The sequence below is a fragment of the Phalacrocorax aristotelis genome, chromosome 16, assembly GCF_949628215.1.
Source record: "Phalacrocorax aristotelis chromosome 16, bGulAri2.1, whole genome shotgun sequence".
NCBI lineage: Eukaryota > Metazoa > Chordata > Aves > Suliformes > Phalacrocoracidae > Phalacrocorax > Phalacrocorax aristotelis.
Window position 1 is genome coordinate 10,340,265 of NC_134291.1, and position 7,603 is coordinate 10,347,867.

Sequence of the window (7,603 nt, forward strand, 5' to 3'; positions counted from 1 at the left end):
AGTCACATGAAGAGCCTGAGGACCGGTAGCAAAATAAAACAAACAGTTTTATGAAGACACATAAGGTAATTACTGCTGCAACAGAGCATTTGGTAGGCTGAAATAGATCAACAGTCCTTCTAGTATACTTTCCTTCCGGTAAGAGAGCTCTCCTAGATGATTCCATGGAAATAATTTAAATGTCAAAGCATCAAAGGCTCACTTTCCCTACTGTCAAGATGAAATCATAGATTAAATCTGGGAGTGTAAAAAAGTATAATGAAGCTGCTATTGTGTGCTTCATCCAGGACACTCTCAATACAGAGATCTCAATTTGCATATCTCCATTGAAGTGAAAGTCATTAGATGAAATCCTGGCTCTTTTTTTTCTTGCACAGTGAAAAATTCATGCCATCCCAATTATGCCAACTTTCACTGAGTGAAAGTTGATTTAAGTACTTCTCTGAAATAAAAGAACTCCCATGTAGTTATATTCAGTCATGAGTTAGATAACTAGGAAGGTTGAATAGTAGCTTCTAGGTCTACCTTGGCAACACTGAGCTAATCCTAAAGCAAACATGTGGCATAAAGATTGTTTATTAAGTTTGCTTTTCCACCTTAGGGTTGAAGGATCTCATATAGGTATCTCCAAAAAAAGCAAAGTATTGTTATGTCTAACTTACACAGAGAAAACTAGAGACAAGGAAAGGTGAGGTACTTCCAGGTACCTGTTCCATGCTTTCTCCCACTTCACAAGGGAGAAAGTTTTGGTATAGTGTTAGTAGTCTTTAGCCCACATTTGTGTCAGACTGATTCAACTAGCCAACGGGCAAAAGAGCCAACCCAAGTTTGCACTCAGATACAAATCAAAACAATTAGCCATTTTTCTAGAATTCCAGCATTTAAGCTTCTTTACAAAAGTAAACTCGCTCTTAAAAATATCTACACTTCTGTTCTGTGGTAGAACTGACCACTGAAGTACCTCCTGCTCCATCAAGACAAGAAAAACAGCAGACACCATATAGGAAAGTCTGAAACATAAAGAATAAAGGGAGAAAAAGGTGTAAAGAAAGAAAGAACAGAAAATTATGAGGGTAAAGCAGAAAATCCTAGACTGAAACCTGTCAGTGCCTCTGTGATCCCATGATCATGAAGAACATAGCCAAGATATTTCTTTTTAAGACATCCAGCTCTTCTGCCAGGTTTAAGAAGCCAAGTCCTCCATTCATGCAAATTAATTTGGGCCCTGCAAATAAACAGAGAAACACCCTTCAACCTACCTGAGAGACAGCCAAAGAAGAGGAGGCCATCACAGCAAAGCAGGCTTTCAGCAGTTTGCTCAGAACTGGCAAACCCTGCAGTCTAAAGAGAGAGGAAAGGTGTGTGACTGCTTTAGACTACTGCCATGGATGTAGCAACCCCTCATCCTGCTTATTATACATTTCTGTAAGTCCATAAAATATATACAGTGTTTTACATGTAATCCAGTGGACTAATAAAAGAACAGGATCTTAGGGTCAGGCATAAATAAATTAACTCAAGCATTTATTATGACTCAGCAGTGAAAAAACTCATACATACTTAGCAAAAAAGGTTAACACTATGTAAACATGACACTTAGTTATAGCTACAGAAATCATGTAATTAAGCTTTTTCCAGAGTCCTTCGGTGTGGCTGCTCTATTGCATTTTTGTTCTCTTCCTTCACACAGATCTTTCCTTCAAAGCCATGCTGTGTTTGAAATCGTCTGAGGTTGAACTAGATCAAGTGTGTTCAAGGATTAGTTGGAGGTTTATTTTTGCCCATGTGTAAAAACTTGGGGAAAAATGCTAGACTTTTACACGTGCATGCAAACCATTAGCTTTCCTACTGGGTAAAAATTTATGATAATCTATATAACATTAAGTGATTAGAATTTACATATGAAAGCCATGAGAGGGCTTAATGTAATAGAAATAGGAAGAACAAATGTTCTGAAATTTGTATGCTGAAGATGGGAAAATTGGCAAAATAGTTGATTTCCAAATGCTTTTACAGGAAAAGATTACAACAGACTTGGGAAAACCTTTCATCTGTGGAAAAGATAAACATATCATTAGTTTTAATCGCTGCCTTGTTTTATATTCAGTGTCTGCTAACTTCGTCTTTTCCCATCTGAAAACCTGCCCACTAGATGCCACTGTTTCTGCATATAAACGGCACCACAGCCCTCAATGGCTGTTTGACTCAAAATACTGCATCCCTCCTTCTCCCACCTTGTGTTTTTACTCCTTTTCTTAAAACGTTCAGCTCAGGCGATTGAAATAAAAAGTCACCTCTAAACCAGGGAAAAAACAGACCTTTAGCAAATAGGTGATTTTTTTCCCCTTTAGATCCAAGATTGCCATGAATGTATGTCAGTGTGGTGTCTGCCTGGTTATGTGGGTGCACCTAATTATGCCATAGAAAGAAATGGTTGGAAGTTTCTACACAGCACGTTGTAGTGGCTTGTGACTTTTTACTGTCTGCCATTCAAACGCAGATCCTAAGAAAGGATGTTGTGCGTTTGCAGAAGCTCTTCCCTCTCTGAGTCAGTCCCATTTGATCCATCTTCAGTAACCCTGAACTGTAAGCTGCAGACTAACTTATGGGTAAAAGCATCACTCTTCCTGGCATGACATTATCTTATTACATTTACTTGTAGCAGCTTGGGGGAATTGTGTGCTGGGTGCTGTACAAACCTGCGCTGCAAAGGCAGACTGTGCCCAGGGCCTGAAGTGTAGCACCCCTCTATAAAGAGTAGATAAATAATATCAGCTTTAATTTAAATACACGGCACCTCAGGGAAAAAAGACAAAGGCTGGAGTTTTTGAAAGCAACAGCTTCTTCAGCAAGGACGAGACTAGATTTTATCACGGCCAGATAATTAGCAATTTGCCAGTTCAACTAATTGGCTGTTTCTACCAGACTGCCCTACCTTGCAGGACAACAAGCGCTAGATGGACTTAATAAGACTAGAATTTCCAGAAATTTCACTGAAAGCAAGTCAATCACTTACTTTATTTGAAATTCACTTTCACAGTGGTGAAGGTAATGGAAAATGCCAAATTAAACGTACCAGTCTGTAGTTTAGATGATAGAGTATTTGCCCGCCTCTCACAGAGGCCGAACAGGTGAGTGTACTCTTCCATTTGCAATGACAGTGCTGCTTCCCTGGAGTATTTCTGAAAAGTGAACATGAAAGACAGAGACAAAGCAAACGCCTATAACAATCTGAAATAAATAACGTGTATGGAAATATTTCTCTGCAGTACTTTGTGGGTTTCTTCTTTTTTGCCGTAGTTACAGCCTTGTAACTTGAATGCTAGAATCTTGTTTTGAATGAAGATGTCTGTTACTCTGTCTTAATTAATGAATGCATAAATAACTTCTGAACCAGTGGAGTGAAATTGGATTGATTGGATGTGATCACTCAGTAGGAATCTAGCTTAGATTCTCAGTAAAAACTTATTTTTTAATGACTAAAGAGATCAGAGTGGACTTTAGAGAGTTATCTGAGCCTTTTACGGTCTACAAAGAGTAGAAAATCTTATGAGAACTATGTGTCTTGAGATTTCTGGTATGTGATTAGAAATGCTGAGCGATCTGTCTCCTTTCTGGCATTTTAATCCTTTTTCAGGTCTGGGGGTAAAGATATGTACTAAAATGAAAACGAGTAAAAAGCAGAAAAAGTTCAAGGAACTTTGAGCTGGTACAACTACCTTTATTTACCAAATAGGCATGTCCAGCCCAGTGTAGGCTCAACATGAAACCAAAAGTTGGAAGCACTAGTATTATTGCAAAGCTCAAGCTCATTTTGGTACTTCCTGTCTTCTTTTCAGGATATTTCAGGAAGTGATGATCAGTTAAGTATAATTTTTTTCCAAATTTGGAGGGATTTGGATCTAAGGATCCATTGGGGCATCTCTCTTCATTGCACAATGTATATAACATGAGTATCGTGCACATACTTTTCTTAAACGGAGTGAGCCCAGCTTAAATATAGGAGATCTTAGACAAAAGGGGGCAGAATATTGCTTCATTTGCATATTTTCATAATAAAGAGCAACTATTGAGTGGCTTCAAATAATTAATTCAGCATAATGCTCCAAATGTTCAAAGTATTCTTGGCTTAGAGATTTGTTCTTGAACTCTTTTGGTGTGACTATGGATATGTGCCTACTGTACCTATAAAAATAAGATCAGAACCCAGTCCACAAAATGCCTGCATGATCAGATTCACAGCGCTTCTACTACCCAGACACCAAGAGAGCCCAATATTCCACTTAAGGCAATCAGGATATACTTCTATATACTTCCCATACAGTGTATAGGATTAGTTCCAGCATCAGTAATAAACGTCAAGCAGATGAGAAAAATTATTGACACACATAATTATTTGCAGAATAAGAGCTTGTCCTGGTTATTTAGGAGATACAGTTCTAGTACATAGATTTACCCTGTTCAACCAGCAGATTGCTCATGTTTTGGTGGGCCAGTTTTACTTTTGGCCAAAGCCAGGCTTAACAGACAAAGTCCAACTGCTCTGCATGTTGGCACAGCCTCTATCGATCAGTTAGAGGCACAGCTTAAACGAAGTCCTGCAGAATGACAGGTTTTCCCCTCCCTGGTTGGGAGAGGATGGGCCAAGCAATGTCCATTAGATGACTATAACAGAGTTCATCTGCCTCACAGGGATCTGAGGTGTGATCAGTCATGGGTGATTTAAATAAGCAGGGTTTGCTGCATACCTGCATAGAATAAAAAAGCCAAACACAAAACCAAACCATAGCAGTAATAACAATGGATCAAATGTAAATAAAGCATTCTTAAATTAATAATGAACAAAGATGGGATATATCTGCTCTTTCTAGGTCATGATTCCTTTAATCCTAAAGTAGATTCTCAAAATCGGCATCCTACTAGTGTCCATTTCTTTTCATTGTTTAGGGAGGGACCCAAAGTCTATAAAAATTGTAACTGAGCTTTCTCAAAATCTGATCCTTGGTAGTTATGCAAAAACAACAAAAACAACAATTGTATAGCAGTGGTATGGCTATTTTTATGCTGAGACACCTGTGTTCATGATACTTTGAACATTTGACTCCTGAGGTTGAAAAGCAAACAATGCTTATGAAGTTCTGAATTTCACTTGGCAGCATCTTTGTCCGTAGCTAACCAGAGAGCTAGGCAGGTGCCCATGGAACGCTTGGGAGGGAGAATCTTCACCCTTCAATCAGAGGGCAACAGCATCATCTTCCTGTACAAGCAAATCCTGCCTGTGTCAGACCCTTCACAACACATGGTTTGGCCTCACCCAGTCTGGCATAAGAACAGCTCTCCCTCCTTACCCCAGCTCGCTCCCACCTGCTCTTTGCACCGCTCAAGGATTGTTTCATAAGCACAGCACCGTGCAAGAAGTATCCCTTCCTTACAGAGCACTGCCTCAATCCATTCCCCCAGGAGACCCTTTGCAATCACGGGCAAAATCTGACATTCGGTATGTAAAACCACAAGATTTTAAGGAAAGGAGGTAGTAGTTTTACCTCAGACACACAGAGATCTGGAGTCTGAAATTAATCCAGGCTAACAGTATGCCCTTCAACTCCATTCCTTTGGATCAGCTTGTGCTGGGAAGCAACTGGGGACATTGGGCAATATTAGTGACTTGCCATGTGATTTGTAATTGGAGAAAGGTTTCCATCCTACTGCTATGCTTCTGTTATCAAAACACGGCTCATGAGCCTATAAGCAATTTGCAGAGCACTTTTTTTTTTCTGGCAAAGACTCTGATCAAGGCTCTGGGAAAAAACAACAGTAAAAAAGAAAGACTAGCACGGAGTGGCAGCCACAGAAAGAGCCGCAAAAAGGGTTTTGTGCTCATTCATTGGTGCCATGGCACACACAGGAACAGCACTGGGCTCTTGCTATCCGTAGGGAATGGAACACTCCATCAAAACAGGGTCAGGCTGTTCCTGTAGTCATGGAAGAATACTAGTACAATAGATTTATAGGTCCAATGGAAAACTTTAATTTACCAGGACATGACAATGTGTCTGTGGCCAACTTGTATAAAATTTACTCCTTTATACCTTAGTAACATGTCACTGAATATTTACTCTTAGTCTGCAGATATATTTATCACCCATGCAGCACCCCAACCCGTCAAAGAGCCCTACTCAGAGTTGGATGTGTTGGATTCCTCGCCTTCCTAAAAACGAAATGGCAACGAATTAAAAAAAAAATCCTTTGAAATGTTCTGTTCACAAAGCAAATTCTTCCTGGAAGCAACTGACAGGTATTTAGGGTTAAATAAGGGCAGACTTCTCACAGCAAACGGAGTATCAGGAGACATACTCTTTTGTTCACACACCAGCTAGACCTGTGGCCAACAATTACATGCATAGGGAATTGTTCACAGCAATACTGTGCAGCTGTAGATTTGTTTTGTTTCTAGTCTATATTAGGTTATTCTATACTGTCCTCACTGTGCTATTCTGTGTGATCTACTGCTACTGTTCTACACTACAGCTATACTGTATTACTGTACGAATCGCATTTCAAATAGGTCACCGTAGAGGAAACTCTCAGACTGCACAACGGCCAAATACCATGATTCACAATAATCAGAGCCTTGAGCCTGAAAAAGAAATAATTTAAAAATAATAAACCCCCAAATATTTAGGGCCTTATTCTGTAAAATATGAGTAAACCTTGCTCATGGGAGTCATCCAGTGAATTCCAGCCTTCCACAGGAGTAAAGTCACTATGGTACACGGTACTCAAACATTTTTTTTCTGTTGTTACCAATGACAATTTTGCTAAATCCTAAATATACTCATTTCCTTGCTAACACAGAAGGGGCCAACAGGCTGGTATTAAGAATACGGTCTGGGATGGATCAAGGTTGAACTGCTACTGGTCATCTCCTAGAGTCACATGAAGAAACCAGAATCTCATCTTTCATTTAGAAAACATGGTTCTAGTCCCCACAGATACAAAGAAAAGCTTGAAATATGAATTGTGTACAGCAGATTCTGCCTGCATCTTTAGGGAGGGAGCAGTTCCAAGACATTTGACGTATTCTGACATTACTGGCAATTCTAAGGAGGGCCAGGTTAAAGTCTGAGGGCAAGAGGCAGCATGAGACACCACGGTAGACCATAGCTTGCTTTCATTCAGCCCTGCCAACCACACACGCACATTTATTCATTTTCCAATTGTCAAGACCACAATTTTAGGTTCACAGGCAACAAAATTCATTTCAAAGCAAAAGCAAAACAAATAAATGTAGTAGATTCATGTCTACCTATGTTTATATTTATATATGCATATATTCACAGATATTTTAATGTACTCTAAATTATAGAAATTAAGCTTATGTTTCAACAGCGGATGGATCTGAATCGCATTTCAGCATTCCAGCTGCAGTAATTAAGGTTTTCAAGAACATATTTTGCCCAGAGTAATTTATTTTTCAGTCCTCAATATTTGAGGACATTTCAGTGATACACAAAGTTTTGCTAACATCAAATCTATAGTCCTGGAGGAGGTTTGGGGGTTGGGGTGTTAATATTTGGTATTTTAGATAAGAGCCATAGCAGAA